At 47.4% G+C, this 21,137-nt stretch overlaps 1 protein-coding gene across 4 annotated transcripts in view; it reads right to left on the reverse strand.

Annotated features, from left to right (window-relative positions):
• Positions 1-17,938, reverse strand: part of TRAF3 (TNF receptor associated factor 3) — a 114,449-nt gene extending 96,511 nt beyond the window's left edge. For 2 of the 4 annotated variants that reach the window (XM_077776565.1, XM_077776564.1), the window contains exon 1: positions 17,787-17,938. The gene's annotated coding sequence lies outside the window, so the exon portion shown is untranslated. Of the gene's footprint in view, positions 1-10,860; positions 10,881-17,786 lie in introns of those variants that run through there. The other 2 variants (XM_077776561.1, XM_077776562.1) reach the window with 2 other exon arrangements.
• Positions 17,939-21,137: the final 3,199 nt, after the last annotated feature.

Below are 21,137 nucleotides of genomic sequence, written 5' to 3' on the forward strand. Positions count from 1 at the left end.
CAAGAAACCTGCTCAAGTTCACGCAAGCCGAGGAGAGGCAGGCTTTGGAACCTTGCTTCCCTGGCCCAAAGCCAGAACGGGGCTTCACACCCGTGAGCAAGCCCATCCTGAAACCCGGAAAAGTCTGCCAGGGTGCAGACTGGGAAGCAGCAAGCCTGAGGTGGGGCCCGAGGCACCACACGGGTGCTGCTGGGCTCTCCTCTGCGGGAGGAGGAAGGGCGCTCCTGCCACTGCAGCTCAGGCCCTGGGCCCTGGCTGACCCTGGGCGTCAGCATGCCCTCGGGGCTCTTCAAAGACACCCATTAAATCTGATTTCTGGGGTCTTAACTGGCTGAAATCATCTTAAATTGGGTCCCCAGCTTGTGTGCTTCTTTCTAGTAATTCCAATGTGCAACCAAGATTCGGAACCCCTGACGTGAAAGCACTCAGAGACAAGAAATCAATGCTACAGTAACACTCGTGATAAGACAGCCTGTGAGCCCGTCAGGAACTGCCCCAGAGTCCCCGTGCCCCGCCGGCGACTCTGGGGGCTTCCAACAGTGACCAGGCACTGTGACTATACCCCTTAGGGATGGAGTACCCCAGCCACCTCCAGCTCTGGGCGTCCTGAAACCGCTGACATCCCAGCCACAGCGCACCAAAGGCAAAGTCCCCCTGGACGGCCACACAGCCGGCGAAACCGGGAGGTGCCGCCGGCTGCCGCTGAGCGGGACAGAAGCGCTAACTCTTACCCTCTCGCTGCACGACGGTACACACCGATGAACTGGGTGGGGTCTGCACGCACCCATCAGGCTGTAGTTATGCTCCCTGAACCCTCAGACTGAAAGGGACATTAGCGGTCACGCAGTGGGCTCCTCCCACGGACTTCGCCGGCCTCCACCTTCCACCCCCACCGAGAAGGGCCAGGAGCAGGCCTTCCACGGCGCACATCTGCTCCCTAATGCCACCCAAACTCCAACTCGGCTTCCAAAATTCTAAGTCAGCAGCCACCATCTTCCACAGCCAGCACAGGGTCATTGTTCCAGCCAGCAACACGCCGACAGTTCTGTGGAGGCTCCTTGGGTAAAAGCCCTCAGGGAGATGGAACAAGATGCTATTCCGACCAGGGTGTCAGCTGGCCCACACACTCACTCAGCCTGTAACCTGCAACCCCACCCCCCCCCCCCCACAATTTGTGTTCTATCGATTTTTAGGCGGAACAGAGACCCTCGGGGCTGCCACCACCTAGATTTCAAGAGACCAGGGAGCAGCTGCCTAGAGCCTCAGGGCCACAGCCCCAGACTGAGAAGGGGCAGACCTCCACTGCCAAGGATCTGCAAAGCAGGGAATCAAACCAAAGAGGATTATTCTCAAGCCTTAAGATCTAGTGGGCTTTGCCTTGCTAAGTTATGGAAGTGCCTGGGACCTGCCACCCCGTCCTTCTTTCCTGTTTCTCCCTTTCGTAATGGGAACAGCCATCCTGTGCCTGCCCGCCCCCCCACCCCCATTATATTCTGGAAGCTCCTCACTTACCTGGTTTCACAGGTTCCCACAGCTGAACAGGAATTCTGTCTCAAAGCGAATCATACCTCGAGTCTCACCCATATCTGATTTAGATGACATTTAGGTGAAACTTTGGACTTTAGAGGTTATAATTGGGATTAACAGACTTTTGGGCTATTGAGATGGAATGCATGTATTCTGCGTATTAGAAGGACATGAATTTGGGGGGTGGAGGGCAGAATACTATGTATGGTCTGAATTATGCCCTCTCAAAATTCATATGGCAGAACTCTAATTCCTACTATGGTAGTATCTGGAGATGGTCCTTTGGGAGGTAATTAAGGGTCCTAATGAGAAGAGACAGAAGAGGGGCATCTGAGTGGCTCAGTAGGTTAAGCATCCAACCCTCAACAGGCTCTGTGCTGACACCTCAGAGCCTGCAGCCTGCTTCCAGTTCTGTGTCTCCTTCTCTCTCTCTGCTCCTCCCCTGCTCTCTCTCTCTCTCAAAAGTAAATAAATAAACACTAGCAAAGACAGAAGGGAGCTTGCTTCCTGTCTCTCTCTCTCTCTTCACCATGTGAAGGCACAGTCAAATGACACCCATCTGCAAGCCAGGAGGAGAGCCCTCACCAGAAACTGCACCTTAATCTTGGACTTTGAGCCTCCAGAACGGTGAGAGATGAATTCCTTTGTTTAAGCCCCCAGCCCGTGGTACTTTGTTATGACAGCCTGAGCTGGTTAATATATGCCTCTTTCATAAAGCATAATGTTCTAGATTGAAACGCGCAGTCTGAATTTCTTGAGAACACAGGGAATTCTCACTTAGTATCATGCACACATACCCACCTAGCCTGACTGGCATCCATGACTTCAGTCTCTATAAAAGTCTGAGGTACTAAAATGACTTCGGTCGGTGTTCATTTAAATGCTGCTTTTCCTTATACATACACTTAACAAAAACATGCAGAAAAATACTGACAACCTAAACACACACTGAAATGGTCAATGCCTGATGGACATTTCCTCTATCTTCTCTTTTCCAGGTTGAAAACTGCAAGTTCCTTTAACCTTAAACACCATTTTTCATTTTTCTGGTGAATTTTTTAAAGCTTATTATTTTATCTCCACAACAACCATAACACCACTATCCCCATCTACCAAGAAAGCGGACAGGGGTTTCGAAGGCTGAACAACTTGCTCAGGGTCTTAACTGCTGGTGGGGTCTAGCCTGCGGGCCCCTGACTCCTACGTAAATCCTGTCCCTCTACCACAGGGAGGCCACCAGCTCTACCCGAACTTTCCAGGCCCTGGCTGCCAACAAATACTCTTCTGTGTTTTCTCCTATTCTATGTAATTTAGAAACTTTCACATTTGTAGTGTTACACTCAGAAGAACAGAATGTCAAAGCTTTAAGAGACTTTTATTATATGCAGAATTAGGACTTCTATAAAGATGCCTCACAGACAACCGCTTCAGGTGAAATAGAAGTGACTAAAATCTGATGCGGTTCCCAAGAACCCTAAGACAAAATGTGAGATTAACTACCTTAATTCACCTTAACACAGAGAAATGCCTCATTTCCATGAACCAGGACAGAGAGGAGCCAGACAAGAGTTAGCAACTGTGTGAAGTGACACTGCCCTGTCCCCATCCACCCTGTCTTGGTTTCCAGCCTCCCCAGTCCCTCCTTCAGTCCCTACGTTGGTCACCCCCAGGCCACAGTCACCACATTGTGGTGTAGAGAACCTTGAAGGTAATGGTGAGTGAAAAAGGTAAAGCAGCATCCCCAAAGATTTGCAGAGAGTAATTATTCTCTCCTTGATGATATGCCAAAGGTCAGCACACTTATGGAATTCATAATCCATGCATGCACACACGTGCGTGTGTATGTGTGTGTGCGTGTGTGTGTGTGTGTGTAAAACTTGACTGGTGAAAAAGTCCTCAGACCACCTAGACCACAGGCTCTTGGCCTCAGGCACGACAGAAGGGGATTCAGGGACTCCCAGGACTCCCTGAAATTTCATGCACCCGTCACTCCTGTGAATCACCCACGAAGGAGGTTGACTCTCTTCATTCATGCCTACTTTGGACAGGAGGGCCGATGCCCAGCAGTGATGGGTGTTTGGGAACAAAGGCGCAGTAAGCCTGGGAAGCTCACCTGGAGGCCAGCCTCCTGGCCAGGGGTGCTGGGATCGCAGCCCTGCAGCAGGTGGGGCTGGCGGGGCTCGGGCGGCTCCGGGTGCGGGCGCAGGCAGGGAGCCCATGGGGCAGCACGACACACACAGCGCCTCCCTCTCCACCCCCCCATACAGAGGCAGAGTTCTCGTTTCGTTATTTAAATCCACTCTCACTCTTGTATGACCTCATCACATCTGCTTGCTCAAATAGTGTTGCAACAATCAGCTGAGAAAGGCTGAGAAAGCAGGGTTTACAGAAAATGAGATTTCCATGTCACAACTACTAACGCATAAACACCTCGCACATGCTGTCAAATTATCCCACACTTTTCTACATAAACAGCCATAACTTAATTCGAATAAGTCTCTAGGGGTTTTACTAGAATGATCTAGGGTGAACAACAGGAAATTTAGGATATGTAGGCTTACTAATATTTTCTCAGTGAAGCCTTTTTTAAGAACAGAGAAAAATATAAGTTTAAACTCCACAATACTCTTCAAAATGAAAAGTAAATTTTCAAATAATTTTTAAAATGAACAAATAGGAAGGGAAAATATACAGACCAAAGTTGAAACACTGACAAATAGATGATCAAAGATGCCTGCTGATTAATAAACATACATTTTTTAAATGTTTGTGGATTTTTAAAATTTATTTATTTTGAGAGAGGGCAAGTGTGAGTGGGGGAGAGACAGAAAGAGAGGGGGAGAGAATTCCAAGCAGGCTCCACGCTGTCAGCTTAGAGCCCAACCTAGGGCTCAAATCCATGAACCAAGAGATCATGACCTGAGCCAAAGTCCAGAGTTGGACGCTTAACCAACTGAGCCAGCCAGGTGCTCCAAACACACACTTTGCTACCTTTTTATGAATTACCATTGCATGAATGGGTGTATTCCAAAATTTTATTCATGAACTCTTGGTTCACAAGACAGAATATATTTCCTCACAGAAAACAGGTAACACACAGCAGCTGGGGTTTCCGTCTGAGCCCACAGTAGCCTGTCTTCTGAAGCGGAGACAGCATACGCTGCGCAGAGCACTGGAACCGAGCCACCACACGTGCAGCGGGTAAAGATGGCCGCAAACGGACACTCTTTTGAACAAGAGATCAGCAACGTGTCTCCTTTCCCTAAACCTGGGAGTGCTTCGCAGGTTCTTTGACCAACAGAATATAGCAGGAATAATGCTACACTAATCTGCCAGCCTCGCTGCTTCTCCTAAAACACTCACTGTAGGGGCCCCAGGCTGCCATGTAAGAAATCCGACCCCCCTGGCAGACATGCCATCTGCGGAGGCCCCGACAGTACATGGAAAGGAAGAACCACTAACAGCCAGGCCTTCCAACCATCCAGTATAGCCACGCTGGACCTCCACACCCGACGCCAGATAAAACACCAGTGAGTGACCTTGGCTAATGCCACACAGAGCAGGAAAGTCACCCAGCTGAACCCCGCATGATCAACCCACAGAATCGTAAGATCAATAACAGATCTAAACAAGTGCTGGTTTAGGTCACTGATGCTCAGGGCAGTTTGTACTCAACTATCATTATCTGGAACACTCCGCGGCTTTGTCACAAAGTGACAGGCACATTTCTCTCCTGTCCTGGCATCAGGAATTGTATCCCCTCCTCCATTTTCCACCGGCAGACACAGAATTATGGTGGTAGTAAAGCCAGGATTTTCAGTGAGAAGGCATGACGGGTAGCCTTGTGCTAGGAAGCAGGGAGGTATGTGGCACGATCAGCATCATCCTGTCTGCTTCAAAACCCGTCTGAAATTTTCTACACATGGAGGAGAAGACAGGATTCAAAATTCGAAGAAACATGATGTCCAGTCAAAATGCAGTTTGATAACCTGATACAAAAGCCAGATAAAGATACCACAAAGAACTAAAAACCGATATCCCTTATGAGTATAGATGTAAAAACCTCAACAAAATAGTAGCAAATCACATCCAACAAGGCACTGAGATGATTATACACCACGACAAAGTGAGATTTATTCCAGAAAAGCAAAGGTAGTTCAACATACAGCAATCTATTAATGTAAAACACCACACTCATAGAAAAAAGAGGGGAAAAAACTCCATATGATCCTATCAATAGAAACATAGAGAGTATCTGACAAAATTCAGCATCCTTTCATGAGAAAACACTCAGCCAACTAAGAATTGAAGAGAACCTCCTTTACATGATTAAGGGCATTTATTTAAAACAAACAAAAAAACAAAACAAAACAAAACTCACACCTAACCTCATAATCAAGGGTGAAAGACAGTAAACTTCCCCTAATACCAGGAATAAGACAAGGATGTCTGCTTTCCCTACTGGTTTTCAACACTCTAGAAAAAGTGCTAGCCAGAGCATTTAGGCAAGAAAAAGGAAATAAAGGCATTCAAACTGGAAAGAAAAAGATAAACTATCTTTATTTGCATATGATATGATTCTATATATAGAAAATCTATATACATAGAAAAAACCCCTGGGGCACCTGGGTGGCTCAGTTGGTTAAGTGTCTGATTCTTGGTTTTGGTTCAGGTCGTGATCTCACAGTTCGCAGGTTCCAGCCCCATGTCAGACTCTGCGCTAACAGCGCAGAGCGTGCTTGGGATTCTCTCTCTCTCTCTCTCTCTCTGTCCTCCCCTGCTTGCTCTCTCTCTCAAAATAAAACATTAAAAACACTAAAAAAAAAAAAAAGAAAAAGAAAAAGAAAAATCCCAAAAACTACCAGAAAAATAAAAACCAAATTCAGCAAAGTCTGGGTATATATGGTCACCACACAAAATTCAGTTGTGTTTTTAAACACTAGCAATGAAAAATCTGAAAGAAAATTAAGGAAACAATTCTGTATACAGTAACATCCAAAAGAATAAAATATCTAAGAATAAATTTAACCAAGGAGGTAGATTTGTACACTGACACTACAAAATCTTGCTACAAGAAATTAAGGATGTAATTAAGGAGAAAGATACCCCACAGTCATCGATTCAAAGACTGAGTAGTGTTAAAACAGCAACTCCCCAAAACAGATTCAATGCAATCCCTATCAAAATTCCACTGATCTCTTTTTGCAAGAAGAGAAAAACTGATTCTCAAATTAATATGAAGCTTCAAGGGGTCTTAAGTAACTAAAGCAATAATGAAAAAGAAAAATTAAATTTAATGACGCACACTTCTCTTACTACTTCAAAACTTTCTACAAAGCTACAGTACTCAGAGCAGTGTTCCACTGGCAATAGGACATACAGACCAATGAAACAGAACTAAGAGTTGAAAAACAGATTCAAACACCTATGGCCAAATGATTTTTAACAAGGGTACCAAGACCATCCAATGGGGAAAGAACAATCTCTTCAACAAATGGTGCTGGAACAAGTGGATAACCACATACAAAAGAATGACGTGGGACTCCCACCTCACTCCATACACAAAATTAACTCGAAATGGATGGATTAAAGACCTAAGTGTAAGAGCCAAAACTATAAAACATAGGGGTAAATCCTCATTACCTCAGATTTGTCAATGGATTCTCACATTTGATACCACAAGCACAAGCAACAGAAAGAAAATGGATAAGCTGGACTTAACAAAAATTAAGAAATCTGTGCACCAAAGGAGATTATTAAGAATCTGAAAAAAGACCTACAGAATGGAAGAAAATATTGGTCAACCATGTATTTAATAAAGGTTTAATATTCAAAATATATAAAGACCTTTGGGGCACCTGGGTGGCTCAGTTGGTTGAGAATCCGGCTCTTGATATCAGCTGACATCATAATCTCGTGATTCGTGAGATCAAGCGCCATGTCCAGCTCTGTGCTGGCAATGCAGAGCCTGCTTGGGATTCTCTCCCATCCCACCCCTCCCCCACTCACACTCCCTCTCTCTAGCTCTCTCAAAAATGAATGAGTTAAAAATATATAATATATAAATACGTGTGTGCGTGTGTGTGTGTGTGTGTGTATAAAGAACTCTTAAAACTCAACAACAAAAAGATAAACAACCCAATTAAAAATTGGGCAAAGGGCTTAAATGGACAACATTCTAAAAGAAGATATACAATTAAAAGATGTTCAATATCACTGGCCATTAAGGTAAGGAAATACAAAACTACAATGAAGATATCAGTTCATATCCACTAGAATAGCTTAGATAGATGGAGAGATAAATGTTGGCAACGATGTACAGAAATTGGAACCCTATGACGCCTACGGTGCAAATAAGTTAAACACAGAATTATTACCATATGACCTAGCAATTCCATTCCTAGATATTTCACCCAAGAGAAACGAAAACCCATGTCTACACAGAAACCTGTACACATGATTTGTAATAGCCAAAAGGGGAAGACAATCCAAATGTCCCCCGGTGGATGAACGGATAAATAAATTGTGATATATACACATAATGGAATATTACTCAGCCATAAAAAGGAACAAAATGTTTAAACATGCTATATTTAGATATATCTCAAAAACCAAGTGAAAGAAGCTAGACATTTTAAAGGTCACCTGTTGTATTATGATTCCTATTATAGGAAATGTCCAGAACAGGCAAGTCCACGGAGACAGGAAGCAGATTAGAGGTTACCAGGGTTGGAAGGAAGAGAGAATGAGGAATGATTACTTAATGGGTACAGGGTTTTTTATGGGGTGATGAATAAGTTTTGAAATTAGAGAGAGCTGGTGGTTGTACAACATTGTGAATATGCTAAATACCACTGAAATGTACACTCTAAAATGGTTAATTGTATGTTAATGTGAATTTTGGCTTAATAAAAGAAAATGTGGTTAGACTCACCCATACAAATACTTGAATACCTACCACACTCCAGGCACTCTCCCAGTACATGGATTAAGATGATGAACAGAGGTTTTCTGTTACAAATTTAAAAAGCAAGGTAAGAGACTAGAGTGAGAGTGTGGGCTGTTTTAATTAGGGTGTTCAGGGAAGACCTCCTGAAAGAAGTGACATTTGAACAGAGATCAGAATGAACTGTAGAACATTATTCTGCTAAATAATAGAAAAAAATACTGTACTAAAATTAAAATCTAAATTTTAATTTATCAAAAATCATCACAGGCAAAACTTCCTTTTCTAAAAATCATTTTACTCTTCATTGTAAGTAATTTCTTTAGGGGCCAATAATACGTGGCTTCTCTACTTCCCTGCAGGACGGCCCCCAGGGCCAGGCCACACTCCCAAGAGAGCCCGTCATTCCCCTTGTTAACAAGGCATGTTTCCCCTCTAGGAAATCACTCAGGAAGGGAAAGAGGAAAAGGAATTAGCACTTATGATAGGCTGGATTCTCACATTCACTTAGATTCTCGCTTCTCTTCCTCACAATTACCTTTCCAGGGCTGAGGAATTAAGGTTCACAAAGGATAAGTAACTTACCACCATGGTTAGCTAAATGAAGGACCAGAATTCAAACCGGGTCTGACTTCAAACCCATGCCCTTTCCATCCATAAATGTCTCGTTTTTACTGAGCACATCTTAGGCCACACCAAAAATAGGATGAAGTGACCCTGTCCTTGAGAAGCTTGTCATCTCAACACTAGAGACCCATCCAAGATGCACCAGAACATTCCTCAACCTGAAGAAGGCAGAGCAGGCTCCAGGAACACGAGGCCCCTGCTCTCCAATACCATGCCATGCACCCAGAAAGCCTAACTCACGTTAAGAACTAAGGAATCTAGGGGCGCCTGGGTGGCTTAGTCGGTTAAGCGTCCAACTTTCACTTAGGTCATGATCTCGCGGTTCGTGGGTTCAAGCCCCGCGTCGGGCTCTGTGCTGACTGCCAGCTCGGAGCCTGTTTCAGTCTGTGACTCCCTCTCTCTCTGACCCTCCCCTGCTCACGCTGTCTCTCTCTCTCTCCTAGAAATAAATAAAACATTAAAAAAAAAAAAAGAACTAAGGAATCTACCCTTTATCGCTCCAAGAACCCGGCCCTGTGAACGAGGGGCCCAGCTGTGTGCCAGGAGTCACAAAGCTTCCTGGGGCAGATGCAGGCGTCCATGAAACAAGCCTCCTCCCTCAGTCCAGCCATCGCAGCCCCTTCCTGGCTCTGCACGCGACACTTAACAGTGGGTCTAGCAGAAGAGCCACTGAAATCTCCTGCAAAAGGGTTTCCTTGCTAACTGTGGAGAAGGCTTCCTTGCCTTTAACTGATATTCCCGTAAGTAAGTTGTAGTCATAATTAAATCCCAGATGAACAGGGAGAAACGGGACTGTGCTGGACTGCAAGCCTGATGCTCTCTGCAGAGTGACCAGGCCTCGGGGACTTGTTCACCACTAACAAGCTACTGTCTGTAAAACCTGATAAAAACATAATGACTAAACAGTATCATTATTACTAGACTACCCGTTTAAATGTAAATTAAGAGAGGAAAGGGGAAAGAAAACCCATTAGTAAATCAGGTTTGGGACTGCTACTCAGCAAGGTGTAAGCAACATCTGAACCACAGGGGTAAAGAACGTCTTAACTGAATTTGTTAAAGGATATTGAAGGCAATGTTGCTGCTATAAGAAAAGAACTCAAAACAGAGAGAAGAAATGGAGGGAACACCAGCTAGAAAAATGAGTCAATATAGGCAAAACAGATGTTAGAAGGAAGGAAAGGCTACATGAAAAACATATACTGGAAACATACGTAATTTCTTTAAAAAGCACTATTTACCAGCAAAACTAAAACACCAGAATCTGAAAGCAAAACTAAAAAGTCTAGAATGTGAACAAAATCCAAACCTGGACTGTAATCCAGCGTAAACTGACCACATGGCACAAAACAGTGAAAACACGAACTCGAGTCCAACGGGCCTACTCCTCTTCATTTTTCTCATCTGTGAAATGGGAGTAACTCTTGCTTCAACAGTTAGGCTGGCACACAGGTGGCACCCAAGGCAGCCGACTCCCTGATCCTGAGCCCTCTCCCTGACACAGCCGCAGGAAACGCCTTCAGACTCTGACTTGCAATCCGCCAGCCAGTGCCTCCTTCCTCTTCTGTGAGCTTGCTCACCCGCATCCTCCCTGGAAAACACCTCCTGACCCCCCAGTCCAAATTACACAGCCCCCCACACTCCCCTCAGCGCCTCTGTTCTGCCTTCACAGTGCCTCCCCGCCAGAGTGCCACAGCCCAGGGGCCCTGGCTCACCGTCTGCCGGGGCTCCTCGGGGACGGCGGCCACACGGTGGCTTACCTGACTGTTGCTCAGCTTTGAGAGCTCGCACAGCTCCTGAGAAGGCTCTCAAAACACGTGTGCTGATCAAAGGATTCTCAATTATCCCAAGTCAGAATAGAGGCCAAGCAGCTTCCCTGGGGCAAATCTTAAAAAGTACAAAACATAAGGAAACAACTGTACTCTGGGTGAAGAGTCCATGCTTTGCCATTATCTGACTTGGGACAGTTACTCACCCAAACACCCGGAGCCTCCCATGTAAAAAAAGAAGGAACTCAACTAGAAAGTCTCCATGGTCCCTACCATCGGCAAGGACGTATTATGTTTACGTTCTAAGATTTTAACGTTCTTGGGGCGCCTGGGTGGCTTAGTCGGTTAAGCGTCCGACTTTCGCTTAGGTCATGATCTCGCGGTTCGTGGGTTCGAGCCCCGCGTCGGGCTCTGTGCTGACTGCCAGCTCAGAGCCTGGAGCCTGTTTCAGTCTGTGACTCCCTCTCTCTCTGACCCTCCCCTGCTCACGCTGTCTCTCTCTCTCTCCTAGAAATAAATAAAACATTAAAAAAAAATTTAAAAAAAAAAAAAGATTTTAACGTTCTTACTCTGCCACATCTTGATTCTCTATGTTAACATCAGAATGCTTTAGCATCCATTTCACTGCTAACAAGCATGTGGTGTGCGTGGCGCTTTCTGCTTGACTTTGCAGATGGAAAAGCAATTCAGAGAGAACCGACAGCCTGACCGAGTACAGACGGCAGGGCTGACATTCAGGTCTTTAAAGCTGGTGCCTTCCTCCCTGCACCCTTCTCAAGCTAGCAAATGAACAGCTCCAGGGACACGTGGTAGATGTGAAGGGAGCCTTCAGGGACCCTAGGGAAGCCAAGGACAAACACAATGCATCTTTTGGAGAATTCACTGTACTCAAAACTTTGGGAGACAAAGCATGTTTATATTTCAAAACAATCAGACATATTATTGCATGTGCTCTAAAATGTGCATTAAAACTTAAATGCCACTCTAGATCTCAGGATCATGAGTTCAAGCCCCACGTTAGGTGCAGAAATTACTTAAAAAATAAAAAATAAGGGCGCCTGAATGGCTCAGTCAGTTAAGCATCAGATTCTTGATTTTGGCTCAGGATGGTGGGTTCGAGCCCCTCATCAGGCTCTGTGCTGGGCGTGGAGCCTGCTTGAGATTCTCTCTCCCTCTCTCTGCTCCTCCCCTGTCCTGTTCATGTGGCATCTCTCCTCTCTCTCTCTCTCTCACTCAAAATAAATAAACTTTAAAAATAAATAAATCTTTTTTAAAAATTTAAAATAAAACTTAATGGGCCTTAGGAGCTTGAGACATACTGCACTAAAGCCATGCCATGCCCTTTCTCACACAGAAAAGCCATCTGAGAGCAGAACACTTAATTTACCCTGCAATAACGTCCCAAACATCAGGCTATATTAATCCAAAAAGGACAGGATTTAATTTCTAGAATAAAATTGTAACTTCAGGGCATTACTGGGCAGGGAAGGACAAGAACTAGTTGCCTGTTCTTCCTAAGTCATTAAAAGCACCCAAGAAAGTTACTATGTCTAATGAAGTCTCATCATACAAGCCTCTTAATGCAGGAAAGCGGGGAGCAAGCATAACAGAAGACGGTGCGCAGCAGGGCACAGGCCCGGGAGGCAGCTACAAGGCACCCCCGGCTGCAGACAGTATCAGCCAGACCACGTGGAATTACCGTGTGGGCATCTGGCGCAGCTCTCTTCTCTCCCAAACCTCAGCTCTGGACACAAACGCTGACAGGAGAGGGCCAACGGGAACCTCATTACCTACGCGTGTGCAGGCCTCCTACCGGGCATTAACCCTCCTGAGTACAAAGCTGGTCTCTGAAAACCTTCGCTGCAATTGCCATGACTCCTGGAGACTCACATTTACCACACTGGTGCTACTACTGTCCTGAATGCTTTATCATCCCACTTTGTTAACTGACTTAGCTTTTCTCTCCACCTAAAGAAACCAAGCTTCTAATAAATATACTTTTGGGTTTTGCCATAGAATCAGAGTTTAAATTAGAAAGGAAATCAGAGTATCAGAACAGCAGGCCTGATATCTTTCTTGGTAGAATGGCCTCATAAAATGTTACCCTAAAACCTGCATTTAAAAAGTAGATACAAGGGCGCCTGGGTGGCTCAATCAGTTGAGCATCTGACTCTCGATTTCGGCTCAGGTCATGATCTCATGGTACAGGAGATCAAGTCCTGCACTGGGCTCTGCACTGACAGCATGGAGCCTGGAGCCTGCTTGGGTTTCTCTTTCTCCTGCTTGGGTTTCTCTTTCTCTCTCTCTCCCTCTCTCCCTCTCCCTCTCTCTCTCTGCCCCTTTCCTACTCGCTCTCTTTCTCTCCCTCAAAATAAACAAACACTAAAAAAAAAAACTTTAAAGTATATATATACACAAAGGGCACCTGGGTGTGGCTCACTGAGTTGAGTGTCTGTCTGACTTTGGCTCAGGTCATGATCTCATGGTTCGTGAGTTCAAGCCCCACATGGGGCTCGCTGCTGTCCACGCAGAGCCCACTTCAGATCCTCTGTCCTCTGCCACTTACCTGCCTGCAATCTCTCCAAAACAAATTAAAAATTAAAAATACATATACATATATACACAGATAGTTAAAATCAGCATGGAGCAAGCCCTAGAAAAATATAAATCATGAAATGAAATTATAGGACCAAAATTTTTATTTCTTAAGGATTAAAGAGATTTAGGGCATTTCAGCTGATCTGACAGAGCAGTGGATGGGGTGGGAGTGGTTCCTGAGGAAGGTGCTTTTTAACATTTCCACCCTCCCCTCAGCACCACTTTTTGAGACTTTCTACCTACAGTGAGAAACAGCGGAGACAGCAAAGGCTGCCGCTCACTGCTCCGCTCCCCAGCGCAGACCAGGCCCTTGGCAGTGGCAGCCAGTGGACCCCCGGGGGCTCCTGGTATGAGCTGGGGGACAACACAGGAAACACAGCAACTGAAATCCACACACTAGCGGCCTCGCCAGCATGAGGTCTACCGGCAAGAAGTCACAGGACAGCCAACTGTCCTCCTACCAAAACACAGGGGTGGGGAATGGAGAAATCTCCTTCCGGCCATTCTCGGGGCCCTGCAAGAGGCCCAGGGGCATCGCTCATGTTGGGACTCAACACCCACCTCCCAGAAGCCTTCCCAGACTTCCCNTTTCCACCATACTTCCAGTCTTCCACACAATCCACTACTTCACTTTAGCCTACATTTTATGACCACTTGGTTTTATGACTACATAGGTGGGTCTCGCTCTCCAGCTGAGCACCGGCTCCCTGAGGGCGGGGTGTTAAATTCCACCTTGGCTCACCCTTCCTGCCACATTCAGTCCTGGTCCTGTGCCGTCCCCTACTTCTGCAGCCCATGCTCTTAAAGGCGGGTGCTAGATCTCTCATCCCAGCTCTGTAACAAGAACATTACGGGAGCTCAAGGCACATTAACTGAACATTAGGTTAAATGAGGAAAAGATTCCCAACTCCCAGTTAATGATCCACTTATCTCGAGGAATACAGAATTCAGCAAGAGATTCCCATCTGATTTTGGAGAGTTGTGAGAAACCAACAGTCACGTATATTTATTTACAAGATCTCACTACCCACCAGCCTCAGCCCAAGGTGTCTGCACTGGGAGAAAAAAAGTATCCCATTGAAAAACATTTTTACTGCCTAATGATTAAAAAACAAAAACAAAAACAAAAACAAAACCTCATCTCCTCCTTCCTAGGTTGGTTAGTTCCCCACCCCCCAATCATCTAGAACAGTGTTATGCAGAAAACAATCAGTAAAGCCTCTTTAAAATGAGAAAGCCGTTTTGTATTTTTTAGTTAATAATGAATGATGGGTATTACAGAAGCACACATAGTTTTCTGACATTTTTCCATTCTCTTTTTTTAATGCTTATTTTAGAAAGAAAGAAAGAGACAGAGTGTAATCATGGGAGGGGCCGAGAGAGAGGGAGACACAGAATTTGAAGCAGGCTCCAGGCTCTGAGCTGTCAGCACAGAGCCCAACGCGGGGCTTAAACTCATGAACCTCGAGATCATGACCTAANCAAAAACATTTTTACTGCCTAATGATTAAAAAACAAAAACAAAACCTCATCTCCTCCTTCCTAGGTTGGTTAGTTCCCCACCCCCCAATCATCTAGAACAGTGTTATGCAGAAAACAATCAGTAAAGCCTCTTTAAAATGAGAAAGCCGTTTTGTATTTTTTAGTTAATAATGAATGATGGGTATTACAGAAGCACACATAGTTTTCTGACATTTTTCCATTCTCTTTTTTTAATGCTTATTTTAGAAAGAAAGAAAGAGACAGAGTGTAATCATGGGAGGGGCCGAGAGAGAGGGAGACACAGAATTTGAAGCAGGCTCCAGGCTCTGAGCTGTCAGCACAGAGCCCAACGCGGGGCTTAAACTCATGAACCTCGAGATCATGACCTAAACTGAAGTCTTAATCGACTGAGCCACCCAGGCGCCCCTGACATTTTTCCTTTCTGTTTAAAATTACATTCTCTTCTATTTCTATCAGCTCCTTTGGACCCAAAGCCTCCTGCTGTGATGTAAGCGGCACCCACCCCCATTCACCTCTCTCTACTGCCCTCCTGCCCACTGGCATCTGGCCTCTCCCTGTGGTTGCCCTCCTCCCACTGAGAATGAGCCGAAGCATCGCCTCCACGGTTAGGCCTCAACTGCCCCTCTCTGGTCACCTCCCAGGTCCACTGGCCTCCCTTCACTTCCTTCTTTCCCGCCCTGTAGCTCTCCTCCCCGTCTGTCTCTGTGGATGAAGTCAACATTATGACTCTCCCCCCATTCCCCCCAAATGATGCTTCTTCCTCTATGAACACTCACACTCGTAAAGAAGCACACGAGGGGTCCTGCGTCTACGGATCAACGCAGGTGCCCTTGGTCATAAGATGTCTCCTCTACCAAGTTAACAGTTCTTAAACGGACCACTGCAAAGAAACTCAGCTGTTGCATAATACTTGATAGTCAAGATCACTTGCTGTTCAGAGTCCTGCTATACGGAGATGAGAAAATAGAGATGGGCACATTTAACGCAATTTCCTTTGTTTGCCTGAGCCAGTGTAGACTTGCAACACCAGCATGACAATTTTATCTTTCTCCAAGTGCAGTTTTAACATCACAGAGGACTTTAAGGGAGCGATAAATCATTCTCCTCAGTGCATTAGCATAGCTATCCTGACAGTACCCCAGAAAGGCCTCTCTCAGGTCTGCACGGTGAAAAAATAAAGGGATTTTAGCCGGGATGTTTACAGAATCAAAATCCCAAACACAGGGGAAAGTGACAAGCAGCAGCCCAGATGTTTCAGTTAAATGAAGGACTTTCTTCAAGGTACGAACACGAGTAAGCATATTCTGACGGTATCAACAGAAGCAACTGACCACTGTTTGCAGCGGAATGTCTGTACACCCTTTGCACTGAGTGAGGCCATCTTATTAAATCCAAAATGCATGGATACAATCCAAGCAAAATAACTGATCTCCTTTCCCCTCGCAGAAAAATTCACATGAATGTCTTAAAAAAAAAAAAAAAGCTGGAATTCTCCCTGCCAGTTCTCTCTGCTCTCCTGGCTTCTGCATTGTGACAGCTGGAACAGATGGCGGCTGGAGGAGCCACCTTAACACCTTAAACCTCATGCGTGATGAGGGCCGATTTCAACCAGTGATGCTAGAGTCCCAGGTCTGCCGGGGTTTGTCACGAGCCCCCACTCACGAGGATTTCCAATCCTTCCTGATATTTTCTGGTTTGCGTACTAATAAGGCTTATTTTGCTTGGCCAAAGAATCCTTCATCTATAGACTAATTCTAAATATATATCTTTATAGACACAACAAGGTGAAAAAAAAAAAGCAAATATGCCCTTGCACTTGAAAAACAAATGGCTATGCACTATTTTGCCAGACATCCTACACATGATGCAGTCTTTTTAACAGGCCATTTTCAAAGATGTGGAAGACACGCACAGATTTTAGCACCAACCGATGGTCCACCTGGCCATTTCTTTCAATAAGGGTTTTAGACACATAATAGAAGATTACAGAAAACGTTTCCAAAGGCTTCACCAGTGTGTATTCACGACAAATGCCAGGGGGGAAAAAATTATGGCTCCTCCTCTGTTGAATGCTGTGAATGTAAATTAAGAGGCGGTAAGGTAACGCTACTCAACATAGCCTTTATGACTCCACAAAAATAAATGAACACACACACACACACACACACGACACACACTCACACACCCCCGTCTCTGTCTGAAATCTGATTCAGAGCTTCATAGGAAAAACGTGAAATAAAACTGTTTCCTTCAATGAACCATTATCTGAAGGGTTGTTAAATTTCAAAGCACGTCCACAACAGTTCATCCATTTCCCTGTTGTTTACAGATTTGCAAATTAAGGGTAAAGAATGTTCCACACGGAATTCTCTCTACAGGTCTCGATATTAAATAGATGTCCCCAAATGGGGTGACGGCGTGAAAACGTGGCAAAGCGTACGTGAGCGACAGCCTGGCGCCTGGAGATGAAATTTTAAATACCGTGGCAGGCATCCTTTTCATTTTTTGCACCTCTGGGGGCCCGGTCTGACCTTTCCCTATGTATCAAAGGTGGAATGTGTGCATTTTGCCCCAAACTGGATCCCAGTACCGCCTGCCTTCGAGGCCACTGCAGCTCCCCGATTATGAATCAGTCAGAGGTTCATCTGCAGAGGAATGACTCAGTATAAACTTTTAAATAAGGGCTTCGTAANCGTGTGGGCCCCAGAGGTGCAGGTTGTGTGGCGGCCGGGAGCGATGGCGTCACCCGGTTCGCCCGCGCAGCCCCGCTCACGGACACTGCACCGCCGCTGGGACACACTCGGTCTCACACTCACCGGCACACTTGCCGACACGGGCTCACAGACCTGCATTCCTGAGCGCGGCCCCGCTCACACACACGTGTCGCCGCACACACGTCCACAGCCACGCGCACACTCACCTGGGCACGGCAGGCTCCCGTGCCCTCGCACCACACACTCATCCCCATACTGGCCGACACTCACGCTCCCGCACAGCCATGCACACGCAACGCGCACACACTGTGCTCTAGACACACGCGCAGGTGGGTGGGGCTGAAGGTGACTCAAGCCATCTGGGCCTCGGCGTTTTCCTTGAGGGGGGATGTCGCCGTCTGTGTTTGGTTGGAGTTTCCTTTCCCTCCTCCCTGGGCTCCTCCCACACCCAGGAAGCTGGGTCTCAGTCAGTCGTGCACCGGGTGGCCGTTCGCCCGGGTGCCCAGCGTTCTCGGGGTCTGGGTGCCCGGGGCAGAGAGGCCACCGCAGCACCCGCTCCAGCCTGGACCCTCGGCCTCCGGCGTCTATGGCAGCCTCCGGAGCCGGGGGCACCCGCTTGGCCCCGGACCTTGGCCCCGCCACCCCCAACGTCATCAGTGATTCCCCAAGGGCCTCTGCGGTGGCACCCATCCCGGCGGGCCCGGCCCTGGGAGGCCCCAGGCCAACCCTACCCGTGTTTATGAGCCGACACTGAGGCAACGGAAAGGGCTTTTCATTCTTCCCTTCTCAAGAAGGCTTATGAAGGTCCCCAGACCAGGGCTGAGACCAGTGTGACCAGCTCAAGCCAGTCTTCCTTCTTGTATTTCTCCCATGACTCATGTGAGTAGAGGCAGGAAGTCCAGCATCTCCTCCTGCAGCTTCCCCTGTGGAACGTTCCGGAACCCTGGACAGTGAGTCCGTGGTTCTGGCTCCAGCAGCCCAACAGGTGTCTGTCCTCCAGCCACAGCAGTGGAGTCCTGCTACCCGGAGTCGGGCTCCGGTGGCGCCCCCGCTTGGGCCCTAGAAGGGCACAGCTGTCTGAATCCAGACCAGAGAATGCTGTTCTCCCAAGCAACCCCGTCAGGGCGACTGGCCAACAAGCAGCCAGCCCTTGTGCACAGACCCCTGGACTCTGTGCTCAACCCAGGTCACCAGAGGGGCTCCCCCTTTCCCTCCTGGTCGGTTCCCCTCCAGAGCTTTGGGTGCCCTTTCCTGCCTGGTGCAAGTTGCAACGACTCTCACCTGAAAGGGTCAGGTCCCGGCTGCTTCCCGTACCCCAGGCTCCAGAGCCTCTGTGTGTTGGTCCTTGGGCTCCGGGTCCCCAGGCCCGCCCAGACCACCGTCCTGGGACACCGTCCGCCAGGTGCTCGCTTCCACCTTCTGCCTCACACTATATTGCAAGGGCTCTTTTAAAGACTTTGCCAAAATAAGACTGCCAGAAATTCTCTAGGCTGGGCTATTTTTGGTTCTCTTAAAATAAGCAACAAGGTGGAAGTTTCAAAGATCCATCAGAGGGGTTTTCTGGGACTCCTTTTACTCTCTTCCCAAAGCAGCCTCAAGCCACATTGAGAATGAATAGATTCGGGTACAGGCCAGGGTGGAGCCCTCCTCTGGTGTGACCTGCTCCCTCTCCTCTCCCCCTCCACCTCTCCTGTCGCTTCTCCAACGGCCTGAGCAAGTTCTGGAAGCCCTGCTTTGGGGACTGGAGGAAGACAGCACAAATCATTTTGCCCCCAGCGGGGCAACTGCTTTGGGGGTGGGTGCTCTGTCCTCTGTGGCTTCAGGCTGCTGGGCCGCAGTGATGGGCAGCAAGGAGGGCCAATCACAGGTCTCCTCTGCGTTTCAAAGGCAGCCCTCTGTGTTCCCCATGGCAACGAAGAACAACAAGCTGACACCATTTCTGGACAAAGAAATTTCTCACAGGGATTTACGTAGCATTACATGTTCTGTTTGCTGTTTCTGGGAGAAGACGTGCACACAGATATGAGAGCAACAGCTCCGAGGGCAGTCCTGTTTGTTTTCCAGAGGAAGGGAAAGTACGCATCATACAGTGTTGGGGGGCTTTCGCCGAGAATGGGGACTCACCGGCCTCTCCCTGAATGTGATGATCAGGCCCTTAAGCGACACCCACGCGAAGACCATCGGCTCCAACCCCCGGGGGGGGGGAGGTCTTACTTGGGCTTCAATATGCTGGTAACTTCTCCCACTAAAATATTAAATATCCCCTCAGGAGGGACTGTGACACGCAGTAAAATAGAAAACAGTTATACTAACTGTCCAGGCAAGTAGCTTCCAAACTTTTTGAATTTTACAGCACAACCCACTTGTGTATCACACATGTACATGTCTACACACACAGATGACAATACTTAGCCTCAAATATGTGATGTACATTTTCTATTCCATTCTATTTTTTTAAGTTTATTTACTTTTTGAGAGAGAGGGAGGGAGGGAGAGAGTCCCAAGCAGACTGTACTGTCAGCACAGAGCCCAACACGGGGCTCGAACTCACGAACCGTGAGATCCTGACCTGAGCCAAACCAACCGACTGAGCCGTCCAGGCACCGCCCCCTTCTACTTTTTCAATAGCTGTGACTCTCTCAACCCACTGTTGGTTTGTAACCTGAGGTTTGAAAACACTCTCTTGGTCTGAAAGGAGGGCTGAAGAGGCCCACGGGTTTGGGGGTGGGCGGCCTGGGAGAGCACCCCTGGGAAAGCTCCGTGGTGGGTGTGCACTGTAGCGGCCGGGCTGGGCCACTGGGCCGCCACTCCCCCGGCCAGTCCAGTGGCCCCTGGCTAAGAGCAGAGGTGCACCAGCAGGGAAGCAGGCTGCTTGTGCCCCCTCTGGACAGGGACAGTGGAAAGTGGAGACAAAGGAAACAGGGCACAGAGAGACACAGGATGATGGGGGGGGGGAATGGGCCCAGTGGGGGGTCTTGTGCAAGAACTAGACGGGAGCTGGGAAGGGGGGAGATTTGGGGAACTGGCCACATCAAGCTTGAATTTTCTCTCATTCCTGTGGGCCACTCAGGTTGATGAAGGTATCCCCATCTAGGAAACCCTGTATGAGGATTTGCACGCGTGTGCACACCACTCAGTATCTCTGGCACTTCACCCCAGTCCTTCAGGAGAACTTGAGCACCGGGTGAGGCCAGCCTCCCACAGGTGCCTCGACTGGCGCTCCAACACCCACTTAGACCTTGGACACTTTCTGAAAAATAGATTCAATCTCACCAAGAAAAGGGTTTGTTTCGCTGCGGGTCTCACGGGAGACGGGGAAGAGGGCTGGCGTCAAGAACCACACAGCAAACTCATGAACCCCGCTGGGAAAATCCGGCTGCCTGCTGTCAGATCCTACTCCGGAGCTGCACCGCCTCCGTGTGATCACTGACCTTCTTTCCCAAGCTGCGGGGC

The sequence above is a fragment of the Crocuta crocuta genome, unplaced genomic scaffold (assembly GCF_008692635.1).
Source record: "Crocuta crocuta isolate KB4526 unplaced genomic scaffold, BGI_CrCroc_1.0 scaffold8, whole genome shotgun sequence".
NCBI lineage: Eukaryota > Metazoa > Chordata > Mammalia > Carnivora > Hyaenidae > Crocuta > Crocuta crocuta.